Source organism: Peromyscus californicus, unplaced genomic scaffold (genome assembly GCF_007827085.1).
Source record: "Peromyscus californicus insignis strain IS unplaced genomic scaffold, ASM782708v3 Scaffold_15__1_contigs__length_86483966, whole genome shotgun sequence".
NCBI lineage: Eukaryota > Metazoa > Chordata > Mammalia > Rodentia > Cricetidae > Peromyscus > Peromyscus californicus.
Window position 1 is genome coordinate 2,956,578 of NW_026294447.1, and position 26,360 is coordinate 2,982,937.

Below are 26,360 nucleotides of genomic sequence, written 5' to 3' on the forward strand. Positions count from 1 at the left end.
CCTCAGACCCCTGGAGACTGGTGCCTGCTGACCCTGCTTTTTCTCTTCCTTTTCTATAGACTGGCTAATTATTTCCTGATTTATTCATCCATTATCTAACACACTCTGAGTGCCTGTTAGTGCCAGGACTGAAGTAAGGTCCTCCACGCCAGCTCTTTATGGTGCCGTGAAAGGGCAAGTCCACTGTCAGTACAGAGCCAGTGCAGGGCCGCAGTGGAGGTGAGCACAGTGTGTTCTTTAAAAAATCGTTTTAGCTGGCGCACGCCTTTAAACCCAGCACTCAGGAAGCAAAGGCAGGCGGATCTCTGAGTTTGAGGCCAGCCTGGGCTACAGAGCCAGTTCTAGGTCAACCAGGGATACACAGAGAAACTGTGAAAAAAAACCCACACAAAACAAAAAATGTTGTAAGAACCAAGCATGATGACACACACCATTAATCCCAGCACTCAGTAGGCAGAGGTGGGAAGATCTCTGTAAGTTTAAGGCCAGCCTTAGTGTATTCCAGGCCCCCAGGGCTACATATATTAAGACCTTTTCTCAGAAACACACAGAATGTTTTATAATTATTATTGCATGTATTTACTTTTTTTTTATGGTAGGGGTGTGCGTATGCCATGGTGCACGTATAAAGGTGCCAGTCAGTTCTCCCTTTCCACTATGTATGTCCCTGGAATCAAACTTAGATCATCATGCTTGGCAGCAAGCACCTTTACCAGCTGAGCATTTCACCTACTGAGGGAAGTCGATTGCCTGTGAGGCCAGGCAGAGGTGCAAATGGCAGGAATCCACTAGGTGTCCAAAGTGGGTTAGTGTAAGAGCTGGGTCCTGCAAGCCAACAAGGTATTAACCAAGGTAAAAGATGGACAGGCATTCTGCAGAAAAGCCACCACTGTACCAAGTCACAGAGCATACAGCACAGGATTTACTCATCTGAATTGGCAGGCAGAAAGGGTGCATGCAGGAAGGGTATACACGGAGCCTGAGTGCCTGGTAGCCTGGAGACACGGAGCAATGTCAGATTCCTTGGAACTGACTTAATCTGCAGCTCTAAGAGGTCATTAGATATCTTTGAGCACACGCCAATCCAAATAATTAAAAATGAAAGAACTAGTAAGTTGTCTCACATATTCCAACATCCATCTCCCAAAATTTCCTCCCTCCAAAATGCTTTTGATAAAATATGTTGAAGTAACAACAAAGAATATGCACAGCATAAAATGAGTAAATAAACATGATTGCAAATCCTGGGACTTTGGCTTTGTGGTAGAGCCCTTGTGTAAGACCCTGGGTTCAATCCCAGCACGGGGGTCAGGGGCATGGAAGAGAGGAGGGTGGCAAAGGAAATACTATTCAATTTCTGAATGTTTGATTTTTCTGGTTTTTCTGAGTAGGGTAGCATTGGAGAATGTACTCCAGCTTGGAATCTAATGGACCTAGCTTTACAGACTTGTTTTAACTCTCTGCATCTGGATATGGGAGTGGTAATGGCAATCTGTATTATCAAGAGGATGAAATAATGTACTTCCAATGATATTATTATTATTATTTAATGCTTTTTACAGTACTAGCTTAACCCAAGGATGCAGTAGACTATGACTGTAAAAAATCTGTTGTCACTAACAGAATGAAAAAAATCACAGATAACATTTAGTTAATTAGAGTGTAGAAGTGACAGAATTATTATTCATTTAACGTATCCAATAGACAAGCCTGTATTACTTTTTAGGGGGAGGGGCTTATGAACTATATTATTAAAGAAGACAGAGGCTCAGGATCTGATAGAAAGAAAAATGCATGGAGGGATCCCCTCCTTAAGTCTCCCCATTTCACATTCACTGTTTATTGTGCACTGACCTAAGGTGCTCTGGCCAAGAGGAACTCAGAATCTTTCAGCAGAAAACAGTTGCTACATGAAAGAGTCTAGAAGACTGATGTGATAAGGGTCTTAGCCTCTCCCTGACCACCTTACTACCAGGTTTAATGAATGTGGAGGTAGGCTCACTTCTGCTACAAACCTGGGAACTTATCAACTAGCAATTTCACAAATATAGACATTTAATTCAGTCTGCTTCACAGGCTTGGTAAAGGTCCAACCCTCCTAGAAATTCCAATCATACTTTGCACAGAAGGTCCATCAGAGGAGCTATGGAAATACTCCAAAGAGAAGCACTGCTTTCTGAGTTTGCACACAGCTCTAGAATAGTCCTGACTGAGCAGCTGGACTCTCGGCAGCCTCCAGGGCCATTCCAAACCTTGATGGGTTTGTCCTTATAGCACACTGTTGATACAAGGGAAAGGAATGGCCTTAAGAGCTTCTGAAAAGGCCTTTATCTTGAGTACCTTTAATTTTACCAATAAAACCCCATTTCAAGTGGGCATAGTGGGCACACCTATAATCCCAGTATTCCAGGGGTAAAAGTCTGCCTGAACTACATGAATGTCTGTCTCAAAAATTAATAAATAAACAACCCATTTCTAGCATTCACTATACTATGTCATGAGTTTCACCAGCAAAACATATAGTGTTGGCCAAAATGCAGAAAACCCTAAAGAAGTCACTTTGGGACTATGTCCCATTTTTATTACTTCCAGGTGCCCAGTTCAGACTTGGTTAATTCTTTAGACAGTGGAAACTGATGACCCAAAGATGAAAAGCCTGGCCTAACTTTCTTGTGTCCACCCAATAAATAACAAGCTATAGCAAGCATTTCTTCTTGGTTTTTGTCTATACTTATTTTCATACTCTAATTTTAAAAACAAATTATGAGTGTTGTACCCCATCCCATTTCTCTTTGCTATTCATAAGATGTGACTTCAGTGTGTGTGTGTGTGTGTGTGTGTGTGTGTGTGTGTGTGTGTGTTTATCTGTGTCTCTGTGTGTTTCTTGACTATAAGGCTGAGTTTCTCTGGGAAAGCCACTGTTTTGACCTGTTACCCTAGGGCCCCTCCACTCAACATCTTTTGCTTTCAGAAGTATCCAGTAAGAACAATAAAATTATATGTCTTCCTATTTCTAGAAAGACTTTAGAAGGCTAGAGAGGTGGCTCAGTGATTAAGGTCACTTTCTGTTCTTACAGAGTACCTGGGTTCAAGTCCCAGCATCTATTTGGTGGTACACAACTATCTGTAACCAGGAATCCAACACCCTCTTCTATTTTCCTTGAGCTCCTGTAGGCACATGGTACACATAAACTCATGTAGGTACATGCACATGCACATAAAAATAATAAATCTTTTTGAACAAGAAAGATTTTAGTGCCACATATTCAAAAGGACAGCCTAGGAAAACAGGATATGGTTCCTCTGTTTAATGGTCCTCAAATGTGAGCTTGGACCTGTTGCCCACCTGGGTAAATCTTGGCTTTCTTCTCTTCCTTCTCTATAAACAGAATAATGACCTCACCTGCTGCAGTGCCCACCTCTAGTTGGTTCTGAGTAGGTAACAAATACCTCATGGATGCTCATGAACGTTGAGAGGAGAACAGGACTAGCTGGAGCTAAGGATTATTATTTTTTTTTACCTTCAGCCAACATTGTTTTACCCCAGCGTGGTAGTGAATGCCTCTCATCCCAGTACTACGGAGACCGAGGCAAGCAGATCTCTTTGGATTCAAGACCAATCTGGCATCTCCAGCAAGTTCCAGGCCAGCCAAAGCTACATATTGAGACTCGGTCTCAAAACAAAACATGTTTGACTTGAATTCACTTTGCTGTGCAAACTAGCTTCAGAACACATGGTGTTGAATTCCTAGATGTTTCTTCCTGTACAAGAGAGCAACCTATAGCGCGAGTATGCCATGGAAGTGACCAGCGAAGCTGTCCACGTGGGGTTTGCAAATCTCTTTAATCTAGCAGAGCATGGCCAGGGAGAGAGAAAGCAGAAGCCAGTCGTTTGCTTTGAAATTCATTAATTAAACATTTTCCCATAAATTGAGAAATTTGAGCTCCATAAATTGGAGCTGGCGTGTTCATAGCTCAGTGACAGAGCACTTGGCTAGCACATGCCAGGTTGTGGTTTGGGATTTTTTTTGTTTTTGTGAGACAGGACCTCACAGTTGTCGTCCAGACTGGCCTTGAATTGCAGTCTTCCTACTTCAGCCACCCCAGTGCTAGAATGACCAAGGTGTGCCACTACACTTAGTGACCACTGACCCTTTCTTACGAGTAGAACTCTTTCAAAAGCTGCAGAGAACTGGGGTGGCATGGGATAAGTGAGAGCTGCGCCCAAGCAGGTACAACTTTGCATAGCAACCTGGAACTATCTTTCTAAGGTAAAAATTACTTTTGTCCTTATTATAAAAGAAAATGTCTGGCACTGTCTGTATCTTGGATATATTCAATTTTTATTTGCCAATTAAACACTGAAAAAAATTTTAGTCATGGATTTCAGAGTGAGTTCCAGATCACCCTCGGGGTCAGAACTGGGCTGATGAGACTGCTCAGCAGATACAGATGCTTGCTGCCAAGTCCAACAGCCTGAGTTCCATGCTGGGGACCCACACGGTGGAAGAAGAGAACCACCTTAGCAAGTTGTCCTCAGTCCTACACACACACACACACACACACACACACACACACACACACACACACAACCTTTTAAAATGTAGAACTTATCGAGAAGATTAAAATATTTTTTTAAAAGATTTCACTGCAAAAGCTGCCAAAGTTTCAGAAAAATTAAAAAAAAATATTTTGATGTAAAACTCTCCAGCTTTTCCTATGGGTAAGTGTCTGTGTTGTATATAAACGTCTATATGCATATATATTTTGGAGACAGGATCTCACTATGTATCCCTGAATATGTATGTATTTTATATTTTCAAAAGTAAAAATAGAATCGTTTTCAAGACATTGCTTTGAGACCTGCCTTTATTTTTCCCCCCATGTAGAATTATTGAAAGGGACTGGTATGTAGCTCAGTGGTAGAAGGCCTGCCTAACATGTATAAGGCCCAGGGTTCTATCCTCTGCAGTAAAAAATAAAATTATTGGGGACACGTTTCAGAAAATAGAGATGAACACCATAATGTTTATAACTTCCTGGTGTTCTATTGAATGCATATGCCAATGATTTGCTTAGCCAGTGCCTGCCTGCTTTTTATTTAGGCTCTTTAAGGACATCATATTTAAATTTTTGCTAGTTAAAAATAATAACAAATGAATAAATCAGTCTACCTACCACACATACAAACTTCATGAATTTATTAAAATGCAACCAAAAATTCCACTTCCTAATTAGTTTATGTTTTGTGTTTAGGTGAAAGGATCCGTGATGGCTAAAGGATAGACTAGATAGCTGAAAGGTAGACGAGATGGCTTAAGGGTAGACTAGATGGCTGAAGGGTAAACTAGATGGCTGAAGGGTAGACTAGATGGCTGAAGGGTAGACTAGATGGCTGAAGGGTAGACTAGATAGCTGAAAGGTAGACTAGATGGCTGAAAGGTAGACTAGATGGCTGAAGGGTAGACTAGATGGCTGAAAGGTAGACTAGATGGCTGAAAGGTAGACTAGATGGCTGAAGGGTAGACTAGATGGCTGAAGGCTAGACTAAATGGCTGAAGGGTAGACTAGATAGCTGAAAGGTAGACTAGATGGCTGAAAGGTAGACTAGATGGCTGAAGGCTAGACTAGATGGCTGAAGGCTAGACTAGATGGCTGAAGGCTAGACTAGATGGCTGAAGGCTAGACTAGATGGCTGAAGGCTAGACTAGATGGCTGAAGGCTAGACTAGGAGTTGCTAAAAGTAGCAGAGCAAAGGCCGGCTAGGGTAGACAGCTCAGATGCAGCAGTGCTGCTGAGGATCTGGGCACCTCACACACAACAGACCAGACCCAGTCCCTCCTTAAGCTCACTGCCTAGAGCCCCTTTCATTTTAGAGCCCTAGCAGCCAGAGCCCCCAACTATCAGTTTACTCCATTCAAAGGGAAAGTCATGTGCACAGGAGGTGTTTTCTGGTTGCATGTTGCCTAGTCAAGAGCCGGTGCTGCATGGTGCTATACCAAATCTGCATCTCAGCACCACATCATGGTCAGCAGATACCCTTGGGTTCCTTGAGAGCAATTTGCATACAGCATACTAACAGGCTGCTTGGCCTGACTTCCAGCCTGGGGAAGAGAGGGTTCTAAGCAGCAGGATAGAGAGGCAAAAGGAAATGACAAGGCACAGGTGGGGAAGTTGAGGCCAGCTGTGTGTAGGGTGAATAGCTTGGAACGCTTCCTCCTTCTCTGCAGACTTCACTACCCATTTAGTAAGTCCTGACCAAGTTTTTAAAGAATTAAAAAAAAAAGAGGGAGAGGCAAGATATATGGCTCCAGAGTTAACAGTACCTGTTGATTTTGCAGCAACACATAAAATAAATAAATCTAAAATTAAAAAGAAGTTAAGACAAATGAGATAGGAAGGGGAGAGACAGAGAGGAGAAAAGCAGGGAGGGGAGAGAAGAAAAGCTGTTAAAGACCTTCCCAGACACTACTCTTTTCTATACAAATGTGCACAGGAAGTTGCAAGCCAACATTTCTCTCTTAAAAGTAGGTAAGTGTCAAAACTTTGAAAGCTCCAGTTGGAGACCCTGCAATTAGTTTTACAGTGATAAATGCCTGAACACCACCTTGAAAAAAATGCCCAAATTCAGTGTCCCTCAGTTTTCTTGGGGGATTGGTGCCATCCCTGCAACCAGAATCCTCAGGCGCTGGAGAACAATGCTATAGTAGGGCCTGGATAACTCAGAGGCAGAGTGTTTAACTGGTGTGTGTAAGGGTTTGGACTTGATCCCCAGCATCTGAGAAAAATAGGAAATGGTGTTTTTGCATGGAGTTCCCATGCATCCTCTCATGGCCTCCCGCGTCTCCAGATTAGTTGCAACACTTAATGCAATGTCAGTGCTAGTGTGCTAATAAGCAGGGCATGGTGTTGTGTACCTGTGATCTACCTAATTTGAACCACAACTTAAAAAAATATATACCTATTTTGAGGTGCTGGAAAGATGGTTCAGAGGATAAAAGCACTTGCTGTTCTTGCAGAGGACCAGAGTTCTGTTCTTGGCTCCCATATCTGGCAGGTCACAACCTCTGGGACTCCAGCTCCAGGCAATCTGATGGCCTCCTTTAGCTTCTCTAAGAGCCTGTCTGAGCATACTAACACACACACACACACACACACACACACACACACACACACACACACTTAATTTGGTCTGGCTCTTGCCTGGCATGGGAAAGGTCTTGAGTTTGACCCTCCACACTACAAAGGATAAAAAAGAAAAAGAAATGAAGGAAGGAAGATAACCAAGCAAATCTGATATACATGTAACATATTCACTTTCTGTATCTGTGTAGTGATTCACATTTAGATTTTATTTATTCATTCAAAATGTATTAAAAACACTAGCTTCTGAACTGTTGCTAGGCATTGGCTTACAAGGAAAATGAGATTCAGAACTGGGCTGGAAGGACCTTCCTTTCAACTGTCTAGATTGCAGTCACCCCATATTTTTTGACCTTCACTATAAAGTCATTTTTCAAATTCTAGTGCATTTCTGGCTAAGTCTAGCTAAAATTACCATTCTCATCAAATGTCTAAGGGCAGTGGTCTCATACGTGTAAAACTAACTTATAATGTTGGTTACAGTCTCTTGGGACATGAGCTATAAGTTGGTCACAGGTGTTGTCTGGCACATCCAGGAGATGGAGTCCCGAGTGTTGAGTCCAGTGCAGACAGTAGCTGGGAAGTCTGCAGGGCTACCACTGTGATCGGACCCAAGGGTTCAAGCGACCTTGAAGCCGGTAGAAGCCACAGCCACGAACATGAACATTACGTGTAGGGAGCCAACGAAGTCCTGGGTGAATGTGTTACACTGGTATGGCCATATCACTAACCCAATGCCTCAGACCATAGATGTGGTGACGGCTTCCCTGAGTGAGCCTCAGAGGGATGGCAAAGCCTTCCCCTAGTTTGAATGAAAAGAAATTTTCACTGTACTTTTCTCCCCTAGATGTTTATGGCCTAAAGACCACTCCTCTATAGAGATGTCTACTGAGATTAGCTAAACCTGCCTCTCTGTCCAGCTGAGTACAATAACCCTGCCTCCTTGTTTATCTGCATGCGACAACCCCACCTCCCTGTGCTACTACATAAAATAAACTTCCATGGTTCCGCGACCTCTCCATCGGAGAGCTCCGTTATGCTATCCCAGTTTTTCTCTGTCTGTCTTTTCCTCATTCCCATAAAGCCCAGAGCACGGACATGGGAGCCTATGACATTTCTGTCAGTACTGCTGTCTCCAGGTCTGCTGTACTGAGCTCCCTGGCATTCTCTGAAGCACTGATGTGCCAGTGGTGGTGAGCTGCTCTTCCTGGTCTGTGGTAAAGATGTCTTTGTGAAGCACACCATTGTCAGCTGCAGCACCTTCCTGTCTGTAGGACACTTCCCTCTGCTAGCCTGCTTCTACTAACTTCTTGTTACCAGCATGACCCATAGATTTCCAGGCCTCTCTTTTTTTGTTCTATTTATTATTTGTTTGTTTGTTTGAGGCAGGGCCTCTCTATGTAGCCCTGCCTGTGCTGGAGCGTTGCTGTGTTGATCAGGCTGGCCTCGAACTCACAGAGGCTTCACCTGCCTCTGCCTCCCAAGTCCTGGGATTAAAGACATGCACCACCATATCTGGCTCTGTCTGTCTGTCCATCTATCCATCCATCTATCTATCTATCTATCTATCTATCTATCTATCTATCTATCTATCTATCTATCTATCTATCTATCATCTATCTATTGTGTCTGTCTGCCATCTATCTATCTATTATGTCTGTCTATCTATCTATCTATCTATCTATCTATCTATCTATCTGTCTGTCTGTCTGTCTGTCTGTCTGTCTGTCTATCTATCTATCTATTATGTCTGTCTGTCTGCTATCTATTATGTCTATCTATCTATCTATCTATCTATCTATCTATCTATCTATCTATCTTATGTGTGTGAGGGTGCATGCATGCCACTTTACATATATATATATGTGAAGGTCAGAGGACAAATTCCAGGAGTCAGTTCTCTCCCTCTAACCTGTGGGTTCCAGGGATGGAACTCAGATGTCAGCCTTGGCGGCATCTCTCTGACACAGTTCTAGTTGTAAATACCTTACTCTGTCTTCCCTAAATCTGACAGTGCTTGTCAAAGCATGTGTCCTACTTTCGAATTTTATAAAAGTGGACTCTGTGCTCAGGAGGAGTCACACGCTACCTGGAGATACTCACCTTATGTCTTATAAGCAAACACATTTTCCTGCCAAGATTTCTGATTTACCCTGAGCTCATACTTTTTCAGGCATTGTGGATACAAATGTCATACTATTCCCCAAGCAACCTCAAATAACCCCCTTCAAAGTGAATGTTCACAAGCCACAAGAGCCACTACATAGTCATCCCACACAACCACAGAACCTTTTCGGCCAGTTAGGATGTGTGGATTCCATCATTCTGTGTGATGCGTGCTGCTCTGATTCCACTCTATGAGGTTCAATAGGACACACAACTGTCCTAGCTTTTACTTCCATGACTTTTTATGTTTTGTTTCAAGATAAAGATTCATGAGGAGGTGGTAAAACATTCTAGAATTTCCTAATCTTCATTTTTTTTCCAAGATAGAGTTTCTCTGTGTAGTCCTGGTTGTTCAGGAACTCATTCTGTAGATTAGGCTAGCCTCAAACTCAGAGCTGCCTCTGCCTCCTGAGTGCTAATCTTCTCTTCTTAACCAGCTCCCTCCTGCGTTTTATATTCAGTGTCCCCAGTACTGGCCCTCAGCCTTCAGTTCCTGCTGAACATCTTCATTTCCCCCTGTCTCACCCCAAAAACACAGCTCTCATCTCAAAGTGGAAAGGAGACCATTTGTTCTGAGGCTAACTATGAGTGACCTTGGCCTGGGAACACAGATTTAGGGTTTCCCAAATACCATATTTCAAAGTGGTAATAGAACAAAAAAATCATAAATCCAAATACTTTGCTTGTACATTGGTGGAATTGTGAGGTAGGTGGGTCACTGCAAAGTGGGGTATCTCCTCTGTAGGCCTCAGATGCTATCTGAGGCTATTGTTGGTCTTTTGGTTAGGGGTATGTTTATATATTCCAAAAGAGTTACCTACTGGTCACAGAGATGTTGGGTCACATACAGAGGAGGGAATTAATGGCTGTGATGGGGACTAAAAGCGCCCCAAGATAAGTTGGCTCTGTGCTTTCAGGGTCCCACCCTCTCTGTGTCACAGAATCGGCTAATCAGTTCTATAGACTTCAGTGTGGTTCAGTTCTTTCCAGGAACTTCCTTTCCTAACTGCAGACCAGACCTCCTGGTCATCTACAGTGTCCTACTTCCACATCCCCTGAGAAAGATAGCCAAACCCTGCAGCAAGCCTGCTTCAGGGCACAGTGTAGCAGTCATGTCTTCTCTGCTGCGGCAATGAGTGTGTCCACCTAGCATGGAGAAAGAGCCATTATGATGGGTACCTTTGTGCGATTAAATATTATCAGTGGTCCTTATTGAAGAAGAAATATGCAAACTCAGCAAAGGCCTATCTTTGAGCCCTATGTTAAAAGATCTGCAAACCCAGAGCCCTCTGCGAGCAAACTGGACACACAGGCTTCCAAACCTGCAGTTTGGTGGGGCTGCAGGCTTCTCCTCCATGTTCTTAAACTGGATTTGAGTGAGGAGCCAAGGATAACAGGTGAATGAACCAGTGGGATCAGAGCATTCAGGATACAAACTGGATGGAAAAGGATGTCTTCTGTTGAAACAATAGCTCTGGAGCACAGATGTGAGAAGCTTGCCCTAGCACAGAAGGAAGGCTTCTGTGTGGTACTGGCAGGCTGCAATCTGCTACAGTGACAATACCAAAAAATACGGGAGATCTTACACATTCATGATCCGTCTTTTTAGTTCTAGCATTCTGTTTTCTGGAAACATGATAGAGGCAAATAAGGAGGGCTGGGCTGGGGATGGAAGGCCTGGCACTAACCAAATCATGTAGCCTTCCTGACTCTCCATCTACTTACCTGTGAAAATGGGAATAACAAAGCATGTTGTTTTTAAGGGCTTTGTGAGGGGATGGTTCAGTGTACAGCATGTGTTTAACATGTGAAAAGCTCTAGATTCAATCCCCATGCATCTAAAGAGAGGGGTAAAAAAAAGGACATGGAGAACCTAAGCCCTCACACCTGCAAATCTCATAGGCTGCACCCCACGATTAGAGTGATAGACTCTGTTCCTGCTTGCATGACCCTGAGAAAGTCCAGCCTGTGTTTCCCTGCTTCAGAAAATGGGGTGAGAATAGCAGGTCTTGCCATCCACCTCACAAGATGTTTCTAAAGACCAAGTCCTAGGATTTGCATGACTTGCAGAGACATTTGAAGTCTATCAAATCAGATAGGCAATGACGATAGATAGATGATACATAGATACATAGATGAAAGAGATGATAGATAATAGATGGATGATATATAGATAGATGATAGATAGATAGATAGATAGATAGATAGATAGATAGATAGATAGATAGATGATGGGTAATACAGAAGGTTTAAGTCTACACCCAAATTAAAATATCTACATCCATACCCCAATTCTCATGGAATTTAGTTTACCTAAATCCTTAAGTAACTCCAAAATTTAATCTGGCTAATTATGGTTATCCTAAAGGACATAGTGCTTGGCGCATTCTGGGGAAGAAATGGAAAACCTTGCTCAGCAACGGAATTTTTTTTTTTTATTTTCCACTTCATTTTGCAAAGTGAAAAGACCTCTCCTTGTCATTGTCCAAGAGTGTAGATTCCAGTCTTGATTAGACAGAAAGCTGGTCCCCAGCATTCCTCATTCCAAAGGGAGCCCTAAAGCAGTTTCCAGAGGCATGGTGCCTGCCCTTGGGCCAGCCAGGACCATGCTTCCAGTGTGTGGTCTCAATCTCTGGTCTCAATCTTGATGCACACAGTAGGTAACTTGGAAACTTCTTATTGCATTTAAAAAACATTATCCAATATGTCCCTTTTTTCTCCCATGGGATTTACCAACTTCCCGAACCCTGGAAGTCCTCAATCTTTGCAAATATCTCTAAACCAATCTTTGCAAATATCTCTAAACCAATCGTATGGAAGATGCTTGAGGAAACACCCCGTCCTTCTGCTGATAACCACAATGTGTCATGTGACACCAACCCCCTTCCTCCACCAATATAGTAACTTAATGTCTTCACATTATCTGCCAACATCCATCTCATTTTCAAGTTGCTAATCTTTTGCTTTTGTTATTTAAGGTCTTTTAAACTCTTAGTGTTACTGGTTGCTTCAGGCTCCGAGTAAACAGTTAACCAAACACTCACACGAGGCGTTTCGCTTTCTGCGCTTGTTGTTTTTGGCACTGGGTCAGTTCTATGAACTTCTGGTGTCCAACTGGTAGGACCTGAAACTCTGTGTTTAACAAGTGCCTGTAGTCAAAACAGTCGGCGTGTGCAAGCGAGGGGAGCTGGTACTAACTGCAGCTGGTCAGCCGCCGGGTCGTGCACCGTGCAGAATACCGAATCAGGTTGCTCTGTTTTGCGGCTAGGCTTTTGTTGCTGTTTCGTTGTTGCTGTTGTGAATCTCTCTCTCTCTCTCTCTCTCTCTCTCTCTCTCTCTCTCTCTCTCTCTCTCTCTCTCTCTCTCTCTCTCTCTCTCTCTTTCCCTCCCTCCCTCCCCCTCCCTCCCCCTCCCTCCCCCTCCCCCTTGTGATGGCATCTGTACTAACGTGGATCACTTCAGGTTCCAAAAGTACAACATGTTTACAGTCGTCGTCGTAGCATCAGATTAAGTTGGCAGCCAGAGTCGCTCTGTAAGTGGTTTTAGTTTACATTTCTTCTTCTAGCAGGGTGTTTTGCATAATTTTGCTGATCCTGGGTTATTTATAGACTTTTTTTTTTAAGAAATGGGGATGTATGAGAGTTTCTGTTCCAACCGTAGAAAGTGAAATTCTTTTCCATGCCGACAGAAGTGGCGCTGAATGTATGCGCAGCACAAGCCATTATCGCTCTTGAAAATTAATTTCTCTGAAAGGTCACTTGATAGCATTCCCCAGCCGCTGCTGCCAGCAGATCCCTGGCGACTGTAGTAGGTTGCGTTGTTTTCTTTGGGTTGTCACAAATGGAGTAAAATGAAAGTGATGATGCCATTTCCTCAGGGACGCTCCGAAAGGGTTGGGTATTGTTTCAAACCTCCAAAAAAGTTTGCTGTGGTTGTTTTGTCAAACTCACGGGGGCAGTGTCATCTGGTGGCCTGCAGCCCGGCCAGGAGCCAGTCGGTGAGTTTCAGGGTCATGGGGGATGGGACGGTGGACGGATGGCCGAAGGGAAGTTCGTGGGTTGGAAAGTTTGTCCCGCAGAAACGGCTGTAATCCTGAGATGTTGGTAGCGTTGTAAAGAATGGCTACCAGCCACTGCTGAATGGCATGTCCCCTCACACGTGACCTGTGTAGATTATCAGGCATTGGGGGCTCCCAGGCAGGTTTGAATGAGAACGTTACATGAGCACTTAAGAAAATGCTCTGCCAGAATTAGCACTCCATAAAAAGGGTTTCCCATAATATTTACTACAGCCATTGGCTAAAAATTGCTCTGCCTTGCCCACTGAGTGGCTGCAAAATTAAAAAAAAAAAAAAGAAAAGAAAAGAAAAAGCTTTTGATGGCGTACCTAGAGCACCTCCCATCTCCCAGGCTGCTACGCCTGGAATTTGCATGGGTAAGTAGAACGCTCATCAGCATAATGAGTGTGGAGTCCCCTCCTAATGGTCCAAGAGAACGCTGTAAATGAGACACTTCATTGTGCCGCGGTTAAATATTTTAAACTAAACAAATCGAAAAGGAGGGAGAAAGCAGTAAGCAGCTGCGTTCAGACCTGCTAGTGAAAGGCCTTCAGAGGAGGCAGGGTGCTTCCATCGCAGACGGCGTACACACAAACAGGCCCCAACACCACTGTCACCCCAACTCCTACATGAGAAAGGACAGTTGAAATGGAATTTTCCGAAGTAGTAAACATGACCATTGAGCCCAAGCTGGATGTTATTATAGCCATTTTAGGGCTACAGTTTCTTTTCCTCCTCCACATTTCTCACATCCATATAAAAGTATATTTTTTTGTCTCTTCGAATCTTGCAGAACATAATGACAAAGTTGGCTTGCTTCGGGTCTTTGACCGTCTATGCCCCATGCTTTCATAGAGGAGCTGAGAGGTGGGACGTCAGGCCCAGCACAGTCATCAAACCTTCACCAGCTTTTTGCTGGTGGCTACCTCATGGGCCATGAATCCTCTCACTCCAAGGTCTTGTCTTTTTCTGGAACCACATTAATGATATGTGGATTAGTCAGAACCTTTCAGAGTAAGACATAAGCCAGGGGAGGAAGTTGATTAAAGGACTTGGCTATTTGCCGCTCTTAAAGTCACCCGCTCTGTGTGCATGCCTTCATTACACCTGCATTGTGTGCATGCCTCCAGTACACCTGCTCTGTGTCCATGCCTCCAGTACACCTGCTCTGTGTGCATGCCTCCAGTACACCTGCTGTGTGTGCATGCCTCCAGTATACCTGCTGTGTGTGCATGCCTTCATTATACCTGCATTGTGTGCATGCCTTCATTACACCTGCATTGTGTGCATGCCTCCAGTACACCTGCACTGTGTGCATGCCTTCATTACACCTGCTGTGTGTGCATGCCTCCAGTACACCTGCTGTGTGTGCATGCCTCCAGTACACCTGCTGTGTGTGCATGCCTTCATTGCACCTGCATTGTGTGCATGCCTCCAGTACACCTGCACTGTGTGCATGCCTTCATTACACCTGCTGTGTGTGCATGCCTTCATTACACCTGCTGTGTGTGCATGCCTCCAGTGCACCTGCTCTGTGTGCATGCCTTCATTACACCTGCTGTGTGTGCATGCCTTCATTACACCTGCTGTGTGTGCATGCCTCCAGTGCACCTGCTCTGTTTGCATGCCTCCAGTACACCTGCTGTGTGTGCATGCCTTCATTACACCTGCTGTGTGTGCATGCCTCCAGTGCACCTGCTGTGTGTGTGCATGCCTCCAGTGCACCTGCTGTGTGTGCATGCCTCCAGTACACCTGCTGTGTGTGCATGCCTTCATTACACCTGCTCTGTGTGCATGCCTCCAGTACACCTGCTCTGTGTGCATGCCTCCAGTACACCTGTACTGTGTGCATGCCTCCAGTGCACCTGCTGTGTGTGTATGCCTCCAGTGCACCTGCTCTGTGTGCATGCCTCCAGTACACCTGCTGTGTGTGCATGCCTCTAGTGCACCTGCTGTGTGTGCATGCCTCCAGTACACCTGCTGTGTGTGCATGCCTCCAGTACACCTGCTGTGTGTGCATGCCTCCAGTACACCTGCTGTGTGTGCATTCCTCCAGTACACCTGCTGTGTGTTCATGCCTCCAGTGCACCTGCTCTGTGTGCATGCCTCCAGTGCACCTGCTCTGTGTGCATGCTTTCATTACACCTGCTGTGTGTCCATGCCTCCATTATACCTGCTCTGTGCAGTTGTGCTGTGACTGTGTGGGAACTTAGGAGCTCTCTACTTGGAGTTGGTCTAGAAGATATTTTACACAACCAAAGCTCATTGGCTCACAGTTCTGGAAACTGAATTCCAAGACCAAGGGTGCTGACAGGGTTGGAGTCTCCTAAGGCCTTGCACATGACCATACCAGGCTTGCTGCCTTCTCAAGGTGCATCATCTGAGTACTTGTCCTTGGTGCCCCATACTTTTTAAGTAATAACTCTAGTCCTATTGGATTAGGTCCTTTACCTAATGACCACTTCACAGACCTTGTTACACTCTCAAGAACTAGAGAATTAGAGACTGAACATATGGATGATGGGCACTGTCCAACCAGATAAGTCTGGTCCTGTCTCAAGTCCAGAAGCAGCCTCAGCAACTCTATGCTATGAGGGTCTCCTGTGGATTTGTTCCCATAGCCATGAGTAGGCATAGGGAACAACAGCAACAAAACAAAAATGTGTCTTCTAAAGTCACAGGGAAAATCTCGTAATGGCTATGAATGCCTAAGTTACTTTTCATGCATTCTGATCTGAGAGACTTCATCAGCCCGGTGGTCTGGGAGATTCACATAGAGGGAGCTCAGAAAGAACAGCTTATGGACCAGTGGGCTCTCGGAATTACCTGGCAGGCTTTCCTTCCTCTTTCTCCCAGCACCTTTCTGATCAAACTCCTTAATCTGTTCACAGATTCATTGGTACAATCTTCCCAATGTCGTGCCAATAATTATATATATATGTTTGTTTAGTTTTTATGTTTTAATCTGCCCTTAGGTTCCGTGGACGTTGAGAAACCTTATGCCAGCTGTTGGCTCCCATTGGAACCGCTGCTCTTTCCCCAGGGGCCTGGGCTGGCCATACCGGTTTTGTCAGTCTCTCCCCTGCTGGAGGGTATCTTTACAGTGGTATGCCATGAGGAGCCAACAGGTGGCTTCTGACAGCCCTTTGCAAAGTGTGGCCAAGGTGTTTTCCTAGTGAAGTTCATTCTGTCCCTGAAGATGCTAGGAGCACAACAGACTGCAGACACCTGAGTGTTTGAACCCAGAGCTGCTTTTCTTAGAAACCCCATCTGTAAGATGGAAGCCCAGGGACTTGTGAGGATCGTGCCACATAGGAGCTAAACACAACCTGGTGCTTGGTCACCTGCCAGATCGTGCTAATTACACAGGTCTCGGCCTTAACAAGGATGCTTATGGACAGTGTGTCAACAAGGGTGTTGATGGACAGTATGTTCCTGAAGGCTGAGGGGCTTCTTGTCAAGTAGTGTCAGGGAAGCCCAATCAATCCCTTCTCAAGCCAGCTGGGGCTCTGATCTTCATGGAAAAGGAACAACTCTTCCAGGAAAGGAGCCTAGGGATGGTGGTTCCCTTGTAGCTATCTGTCTGTCTTGTCCCCAAATAGAAGCTCATGTCTAGATTCCTCTTTAGTTTGACAGATAGGTTGCCAAACACAGGATAGAAATGGTATTTTTGTTGTTATTTCTAAATTATTTAGTTACAATCTTATTTATGTTTGCCTAAGTTGGCTCAACTCTTCTTTTTTTTTTTTTTTTTTTTTTTTTTTTTTTTTTGAGGCAGGGTTTCTCTGTGTAGCCCTGGCTGTCCTGGAATTGGTTCTGTAGAACAGGCTGGCCTCGAACTCAGAGATCAGCCTGCCTCTGCTTCCCGAGTGCTGGAATTAAAGGCTTGTGCCACCGCTGCCCAGCATCAACTTTTAAGTGTGTTTTACCTGTCAGATCTCAACACTTCTCCCTCAGCCCTGGAGACACAGGTCTGATAACATCAGTAGGTAACAGCACTGGAATTCAGGCTCCAGCTTTGGATAGCTGAGTTCTTGCTATTGGTTTCAGCTGTATAATGTGTGCATTGATGGCCACTCAGAGCGGGAACTAGAAAACCACCTCATCGGTATAATGTTTCTTGAAGTGATAAACACATATTTGATGGCTCTCTGTGTGTAATGTCCAGCTCTTGAGCAGCAGGAGCTCCTGATGGGAATGGTAGCTGTGCCAGGGATGCTAGAGCCAGAGGGTAGCTGCGTCTCAGAGTCCTGTTTGTCAATAGGCAGTGGACCCGTCTGCAGTGTGCGTGGTCGTAATGTCACTGGTTTAAAATCAGAACAGTCCCCTGGCAGTAATAAAGTATAGTAACCACGTGTCATCAGTTTGTAGTAAAAGGATACCCCCTCGCAGCCGCAGGGAAGCAGGGAGGATGCATCTTGCTTAAAACAAAGTAACACTTAGTCACTGACCCAAATTGGCAGCATTGGGGAACTGCTGTCTTAGAATACCTGTTTGCTGTCTCCTGCCGGCTGCCTTAATTACCTTAACTTAAAAATTAGCTCCTTTAAGCGGCTCCAAGCAGGGTTTTGAAGGTAACTCTCAGTTATCTTAAAACAGATTGTTCTGTTTCCAGCTCATCCTGGACTTTATCTTCTGCTGGGATTTGACCATTGTTGTTGCCTAGCTGAAACTCACACAACATAACATTAACTCTTCTGAGCTGAAGAACGCACTGGCATTGGACGCAGTTACGTTGTGCAGTCAGTCCTGTCTAGGTGCTGGCGGTCTGTCTAGGGGTCTGCCTCCTCTGGACACTGCGTATAGATGAAAGCATACAGGGTATATGGCCCAGTGTGCCTGACTTCTCTTCTTGAGTTCATCTGTATTATGGCACACACCATAACTTCATTCTTTTCTGTGGTGAAGTACGGCTGTACTACAGGTTTTGTTTTCTCATTCGTCAGTGGGTGATTCTACCTTTGACTGTTCTTTTAACCTTAGGTTTGTTTATTTTGTGTGGGGGTGGTGTTTTGTCTGTATGTCAGTGTGTGGGGGTGTTTTGTCTGTATGTCAGTGCATCAGCTGCCTGCCTGCTGCCATCTGGAATTGTAGTTACAGATAGTTGTGAGCCACCATGTGGGTGCTGGGACCTGAACCTGGAACCTTGGCAAGAACAAGCGCTCTTAACTACTGAGCCGTATCCCTAAAGGATTTATTCTCTGGAGAAATTTTATCTATTTTATTTAATTTTTTAAAGATTTATTTATTAGCTGGGCGGTGGTGGCGCGTGCCTTTAATCCCAGCACTCGGAGGCAGAGCCAGGTGAATCTCTGTGAGTTCAAGGCCAGCCTGGTCTACAAAGTGAGCTCCAGGACAGGCTCCAAAAGCTACACAGAGGAACCCTGTCTCGAAAAACAAAAACAAAACGAACAACAACAAAAAAAAGGTTTATTTATTTATTATGTATACAGTGTTCTGTCTGCATGTATGCCTGCAGGCCAGAAGAGGGCATCAGATCTCATTACAGATGGTTGTGAGCCACTAAGTGGTTGCTGGGAATTGAGCTCAGGACCTCTGGAAGGGCAGCCAGTGCTCTTAACCTGAGCCATCTCTCCAGCTCCTAATGTTTAGTTTTTGAGATAGGTTCTCACTGTGTAGGCCTAGCTGACCTGGAACTCACAATGTAGACCATGTTGGCCTTGAATTTGAACTTACAGAGATCTGCCTGCTTCTGCCTCCCAAGTACTGGGATTAAAGGCTCCTGGCCCATCATAATTAATTTTAATGTGCAGCTCAAAGGTATTCGGTACGGTCATGTTGTTTTACAGTCATTGCTACCACCATCTCCAGAACTCCTGGATTTGCAAAACAGAAACACAGTAGCTGCTAATAAATAACAGCAGGCTCCTCCTTCCCTCCCCCAGCTCCTGGCCACTATCATTCCCCTGTCTGCTTGAAGCTGACTACTCAACTACTTCATATCAATGGAACCCTACGGTATAGCCTTTCTGTGGCTGCCCAGTTAGTGTGATGTCTTCAAGGCTCATCCATAGGGTAATATGTCAAAATGTTCTTCCTTGTTAAGGCTGAATACCCCACTGTGACGGTTAGAGGTTTGTTTTATTTTAATAGTGTATTTATTTATTTATTTATTTATTTATTTATTTATTTATTTATTTATTATTTATCATCCGGGTTTGTGTTGCTTGTGTGGAGGTCAGAAGACAGCCAGTGGAGATTGTTCCTCTTATTTCACCATGTGGGTCCTGGGGATGGAACTCAGGCCATCTGACATGGCAGCAAGTGTGCTCACCAGATGAGACATCTCGGCAGCTGCTCCTCATGGTTAGTGTTGTCAGCTTGACACAATCTAGGATCATCTGGCAAGAGTTTCAGCGAGATTTTCCAGATGAGATTGTTCCATGAGCAGCTCTGAAAGCGATGGTCATGATTTTGTTAGTTGAGGTGGGAGGCTAGCCACTGTGAGTGGCAGCATTCCCTCAGCAATGGATTCTGAACGATAGAGCAGAGAACCACTGAGCAGTAAGCATGCTCACATTCGTTGCTCTCTATTCCTGTTTATGGGTGTGATGTGACCTGCTGTGACTTACCTGGTCTGTGGTGGAGTGTAACACTGAACTGTGAGCCCATCGACCCTTCATCCCCTCAGCTGCTTTTGTCTGGATCATAGCAACAGAAAATCATCTCATTCTCATGCATGTGCACACACATGCACATACACCATGTGCACCGATGTACACACATGCCATATTTTGTATTCAGCTGTGAATACTCATGTTGCTTCCGTCTATTAGCTCTTCAGAATGATGTTATTTTGGACATGATACACATATAGGTATATACCCACAAATGGAACTACTGAATCATACTGTAATTCTATTTTAATGTTTTGAGGAACTACCATGCTGTTTTCCATGGCAGCTATAACATTTTACATCCCAAACAGCAGTATGCAGGGGTTCCATTTCCTCCTCGTCCTCATCAGCTCCTGTTCTGTTCCTCTGTTTAAATAGCCATTCTAGTGTGCTGGCGTGCTAGCTCCTTTTAGATTTGATTTGCATATCTCTAATGGCTGATGAGGTGGAGCATCTCTGCATATGCTCTCCTTAGCCATTTGTTTATCTGCTTTGCAGAACTGTCCTTGGCACAGTTTTGACTTGGGCTGTCCCTTCCTGTTTTTCTGTTTAGAGTTACACTTCCAAACTTGCTGCTTCTCAGAAGCTAAAGCAATGTAAATTTTGCATCTTATTATCTTAAGCCACTTGTTTGCTGATATCTCTGTGGGCACCTGAGGTGAGGAGAGAGAATGGGCCAGGCCAAGAGGCAGAGCCAGAGTTCCAGAAGAACCAGAGTGCACCAGGAAAGCTAGCCATGGGAAGTGTCCACCTCTGACTCCAGGTCCTCCTGGAACTCTCGGCAGAGAAGCCAGGAGAGCTGTTCCTGTTTGACTCTGGCGGGAGTTGGGCTCCCAGGCCATAAGCCCGCTTTTCATCTGCACTGAACTGCTAAGCATTGCAATATCCGGCAGACCTCTTCTTGGTAGTCCCCTGGGTGGGGGCAATGTGCTCAAGGAGCCTCTGACCAGCTGGCCTGGAGTCCAGAGGACAAAGCTCACAGCGTAACACCCTGGAGCCAATGCTGCAAATGATCCAGAAAGGAGACCTGGCCAGTGGCTGACCAGCTCGCACCCAGTCATCCACACCGACGCCATTCCAAGAAACAGCAGCAGACAAGGACTAGCTCAGCTCTGCCGTCAGAAACATTGATTCTCCCTAATTCGGGGAAGAAGTTGTCTCTAATTCTCCCAGAGCCTCCAAGCTCTGGCTTTCATTACATTGTCAAGCTGGCTAGTTGTCATGAAATGATCTCTGCAAGGCTCGTCTGAATTCTGGGGCCTCGTGTGAAATGACCCCACTTTCCCACAGCCTGGGTGGGGTCTTCTAGCAAGCTTTTGTTTCTCAGAGACTTGCTTTCCACTTACTAGAAGGTGGATGCTGCTCACCTGGAAGGGATTTAAGGTTTATCGGTATTAGCCAGGTTTTAAAAGTTATGTTGGATGAGACCCAAAGGAGGCCTGATAGCAGAAAAAGAGGTCTCAAATGTCAGGTCCCAGAGAAACCCTGGACAAGGCTCACTTAGTACCTGTGGCTCCTTCTCGAACTTCTCAGGCCCTCCCTAAACCATCTCAGCCCAGCTGGGCTTCTCTTCCCTTCCCTTACCACAGGCTTCTCTTTTCCCGTATAACCCAGTCATTTCCGCCAGGCACTCTTTTGACTCTTGTCTCCACTTGTGGTCCATTTGCCCTCTCTCCTCCCTCTTCTCTCTTCTTCTCTCTTCTCCTCTTCTTCTCTCTCTCTCCTCTCTTCTCTCTCTCTTCTTTCTCTCTGTCTTCTTTCTCTTCTCTCTCCCTCTCTCTCTTCTCTCTCTCCTCTCTCTCCTCTCTTCTCTCTTCTCTCCTCTCTTCTCTCTTCTCTCCTCTCTCTCTTCTCCTCCTCTCTTGCTCCTCTTACCATGGCCTGATCTGAACTCTTCCTGATGCCTCTGACTGTTCTCATATCTACAATAAAACCCTTCTCTTCAGCTGTACCTAGGAGCAATCGTGTCCCCCTTTTTCGTTCATCAAATGCACTGGTTTACTGGCTTTTTTTTTTAAAGACAGTCTCACTATGTAGTCTTGGCTGATCTAGAACTTGTTTTGTAGACAAAGCTAGCCGACAACTCACAAGAGAGCCAGCTGCCTCTGCCTCCTGTCACTAACCTGCATTCTGTCTCTAGAGATGTGTCTGTTCTGGATGCTTCATAGATCTTAGTCATGTGACCCTCGGCCCTTTGTGAGGCATTGTCTCTGTACAGACTGGCCCCTCTCCCACAGCTGGCTGTCCTTTGCTGCTGTCAGGGAATAACTTTTCTAAGTATCCAGAGGGAGAGCCATGAATACTGGCCCACCCCCATACCCAACAGTCTGAGATTGGAGGTGGGAAGATCAGGCATTCAAGATCACCCTCAGCTACACAGACATGCCAAAGCCAGCCTGGGCTACATGAGAAGTTATCTCAGGAAAAACAAAAACAAAACCAAACCCCAAATGAAAACTCCGCCAAGATCAGTAGCGAAGTTGTTCCTATGAAATTGGGGTTTTCCAGTTATAATAATGGTCTTCTCCTCACAGCATGTGGCCTAACGGGCACTGTCCTTCAGGATGGGCATTCCATGTGGGAAATGAGAGCAGAAAGGCTGGAGGTGTCTGCAGGCCGCCCAGGACTCAGGCGTGTTGAACAGCAGCTCTGAGTCTGGCTACAGTCCTGGGGAGAACTCCTGCCCCCTACACCGAGAAAGAACTCCCCTGAGCCTCTGAGAAGCTGGCTGCTTCTGACCGCACCTCATGTGTGAGATTCAGGAAAACCCACACTCATCTGCTGAATTCAGGATGCACCCCGACTACTTGGCCTTTTCTTGCTGTCTTTCCTCAATCTCATCTGGGCGTGCTCTCTTAAAGGGGAAGTGAAGCGTTATGACTGGCCAGGGCCCACAGCCAGGAAACGTCTACTAGAAGAGGGCCATTGCCCAGCATGTCGTTGGCTCAGCCTCCTTATCCAAACGGCCAGGCTGCCTCTTCGGGAAGTGTAAGTGTGAACACAGGGTATGGTGGCCTGCCCTCCAGGAAGGTGGGGCTGGACGCAGGTCACAGAAGAAAGTCTGGCAGGCAAAGCATGCTGGCAGCCTATGGTTGCACTCAGAGAGATGAGTTTCTGTGTAGACTTGTGGGCAGGAGCTGAGCAGGCGGTGGGGACAGCAGCTGCCTCAGAAAGAGGGCAGGAGTAGGAGGCTGGGTACCGGTCTATTTCGGACAGTCCTTCTGGAGGCTCAAGCCTTGGGTCTGGGGAGGAGAGGAGTGGAAAATTTTATAACTCACCTTTGAGAGCACTGGGAAAGCCCGCTCTCATGCCGCCTCCTGCCTTTCATCATCCACAATTTGCAGCATTCACATGCAGCTCAAGCAGCACTTTGTGCCTTTATACACTGAGAGACTGCTTTTCTCTGTTGTTTTCATATGCCATCTCGGTTAAGAAATGTTCGGGGTCTTTTCAAGTGGTACACATGGCTTGAAAGTCCTGGCTGTGTTTTCCCTCATTCCTATTCATATATGGTCCTTGGCTAGTGGGCCTCAACCATATCATGTGGCCAGTCCACTGTCTCCATGTTGTTACAATGATCGGTAGTGTGTGTGTGGCTTGCTTTCAAGCTAGAATTTTGTTTCCTGCGTGTCCACAGAGCAGGAAAAGGATGGTTCATATACTCACAGGCACCTGCTTTCTCACAAATAGGCCACAGAGTGAGTGACTGATAGAAGGGAAGACAGGCCTCTGCTATATTGTAGGCTCCTTTCTACCTCAGGTTTTTGTTTGTTTGGTAGTGATGGCTGGTCGTAAAGAAAGTAATAAAAGTTTATTTTTCAACAAAACAACTCAGGTTTTTCTCTCCAAAAGAAAGGAGAGAGAGGAAGGAGCAGAGAGGGGGAGGAAAACGTGCGTCTGTACGCATATGTTGACAGGCATAACCACACCCTGCTTCAAGACAACTTCCTGTTTGCCACTGCCAACTGCCACTCCAAGGGGAGCAGACGTGGTTCCGTTAGTGGCTGCTGGGGGACCATGACAACCTGCTGGGTGAGTGGCTCTGAGTGGCACTGGGAGCTCAGCACTGAGTAGAGACTTTGTACCCTCTCTTGGAGGAGACCAGGGCCCCGCGCTGTCCAAGTTGGAGGTTGACACGGAAATAAAGCAGAGGTCGCCTCTGCTTCTCAACCCGTGTCCTCAAACAGTGTGCTTCCAGGACTCATGTGAATGGAAAATTTTCAACTTGGGGGTAGGGAGAAGGCTGTGATCCGTCTTCTTAGGAAAGCTACCACCTGTGATTTTTTTTTAAATCTACCTTTTCATATATCAGGAAATTTATATTAATTTGTCTATTGTGAGTTGGCATCGTGGTGGTCTCTACCTGTATTGGTCCTCCTAACATTCTTTATTTAGCAGTGAATGTAGTGAGTACTCACTGAGAGGTAAGACCTGCGTGTGCTAAATGCCAGAGATAAACAAGACTTCTGCCCTCAAGGTGGGCCCATGTATAAGACAGTGAAGCCAGCAGTTTTTTGTGTACTAGAGGAGGGGCTCAGTGTGCCAGAGACTTCCTCCCAAATAGTGATCTCTGATGTGGGTGATGTCTCCCTTATTAAGTATAGGGAAACTGGGCTTTGGGGGTTAAATTATTAGCCCAAGTCACAGGGCTAATGAGTGACAGAGCTGGGATTTGAGCCTAGATCTTTTTGATTCCAGAGACCATAGTGTTTGGTCCATATTTCTGTTAACTCCCAAAGCTGGTGGAGCATAAACATCACCTCAGAATTTTTTTTTTTTTTTTTAAGTGCAGTTTGGAGGCTTTAGCTCTGCACAGAGGCCTGGGCCTTGTCTCTGCCTCCCACCTCCAGGATCCATTTCTGTGAGCTGTGGGCTGATCATGTCCACAGCAGACAGGACAGGACAGGAGCCTTGGTGTACATAGCCCCAGGCCCTGGGGAGAGGCTATTGATAGTGCCTCCAGACAGTCAGAGACACGGAATCCAGCTGTTCTGGTATTTTCAGTATTAGGAATGCCAGCCAGTCAGGACTTCTCAAAGATACGCAGGCATGTGCCTCTTGTCTGCCAGCATCTGGCTGCAGCTGTCCCTTCAGTGGGCCTTGGCTGAGGGTGAGATCAGCTCTGTCTGTTTAAGGTGAGCTCAGTGGCTTATCTAAAGGCAGGGAGCTACCAGAGCTATCAAGCTCACAGTGTGTGTCCAGTAGTTGTAGAGCAGGGAGATGCCCTTGGAGAAGGCTAACGCAGAACAGGAGGACCCCTTGTCAACTTGCCACTATCCAAGAGAATGGGAAGCCTAATGTTCTTTGTTGATGTTTTGAGACTATGAACCTAGTCTGGTCCCCATCTCTCAATCCTCCTGCCTCAGCCTCTCAAAGTGCTGGGATTACAGGTGTGTGCCTCTACACCTGGCAAGAACGGCGTAGACTTTTAGGAAGACAGTGTCTAGCTGCAACGGAGGTCAGCAAGCCAGGAAAGGCAGCTGCCCTCAGAAAGGCAAGTCTGTTTTCTAGCCACCCAGAGGAGAAACGTGATAGCCAGCCTGGGCTCTGGAAAGTTCTATCTCCCACTTTTCAGAAACTCTCTGGTTACCAAGAGTCAGCAAATGACAGTGTCTGTTTTCACTGGTGCAGTGCTCACATCCCAGGGCCACAGGAAGTGACAAGGAATGCTTTCCAAGTAGAAGAAATGAATGAATGAAGTTGGACTTCACTCATTTCTCTCACCTTCCTACCTGTATCTGTTTTCTCAGTTTGTCCTTTCTGTTTGCGGGTGCTGCAGTGCGTGGGCTGACTCTGACTGATTTTTATCCTTTTCCACGTTGTATGACCTTAACAAAACCAGCACACAGTCGGTCCTGAGTCCTTCCCTATCCCCTCCCATCCTTATACTAATTATTAAGTGGCGATTAATGTTTACTCAGTATTGGTGATGCATTCCATTTCTTGTAGATTTGTGTCTTACTTCATTACACATTTTCTCAGCTTGAGCTAGCCCTCCTACCAGTCATTTTCAATCGTCTTGTTTGTAGCATTTTTAAAAAATTATTACTGTAAGCAACACTACTGAAAATGTCTTTGAGCTATTCCCCCCACCTACCTCCTCCCACCCCTTTGGGGATATTTCCTTGAAGTCTCTTTTTCAAGTTAACCTTGCCAGATTACCAGATCAAAGGCTGTATTATCACTTCCTGTTATTATCACTGGGGTACCTCCAGAAAAAATGTAATCCCTTAAAAGTACCCCTAGCAACTATACTCGTGCTTGTTTCTCATGAGTTTCCCCTGTAGCCAGGCTGAGGTCTCATGAGAGCATCCCCGAGAGCTGATGGAATTATTTGAGGTCCCGGAAAATCCCTG

The 26,360-nt window shown here is 45.4% G+C and overlaps 1 protein-coding gene across 11 annotated transcripts in view; it reads left to right on the top strand.

Moving 5' to 3' along the window:
• The window catches only part of Atxn7l1 (ataxin 7 like 1), a 231,874-nt gene that overhangs the window by 148,630 nt on the left and 56,884 nt on the right, over positions 1 to 26,360 (top strand). The window contains exon 1 of one of the 11 annotated variants that reach the window (XM_052738309.1): positions 11,788 to 12,556. The exons of 8 other annotated variants lie outside the window; for them this stretch is intronic. The gene's annotated coding sequence lies outside the window, so the exon portion shown is untranslated. Of the gene's footprint in view, positions 1 to 11,787; positions 12,557 to 12,723; positions 12,842 to 22,971; positions 22,993 to 26,360 lie in introns of those variants that run through there. 2 more of the 11 variants (XM_052738306.1, XM_052738307.1) reach the window with 2 other exon arrangements.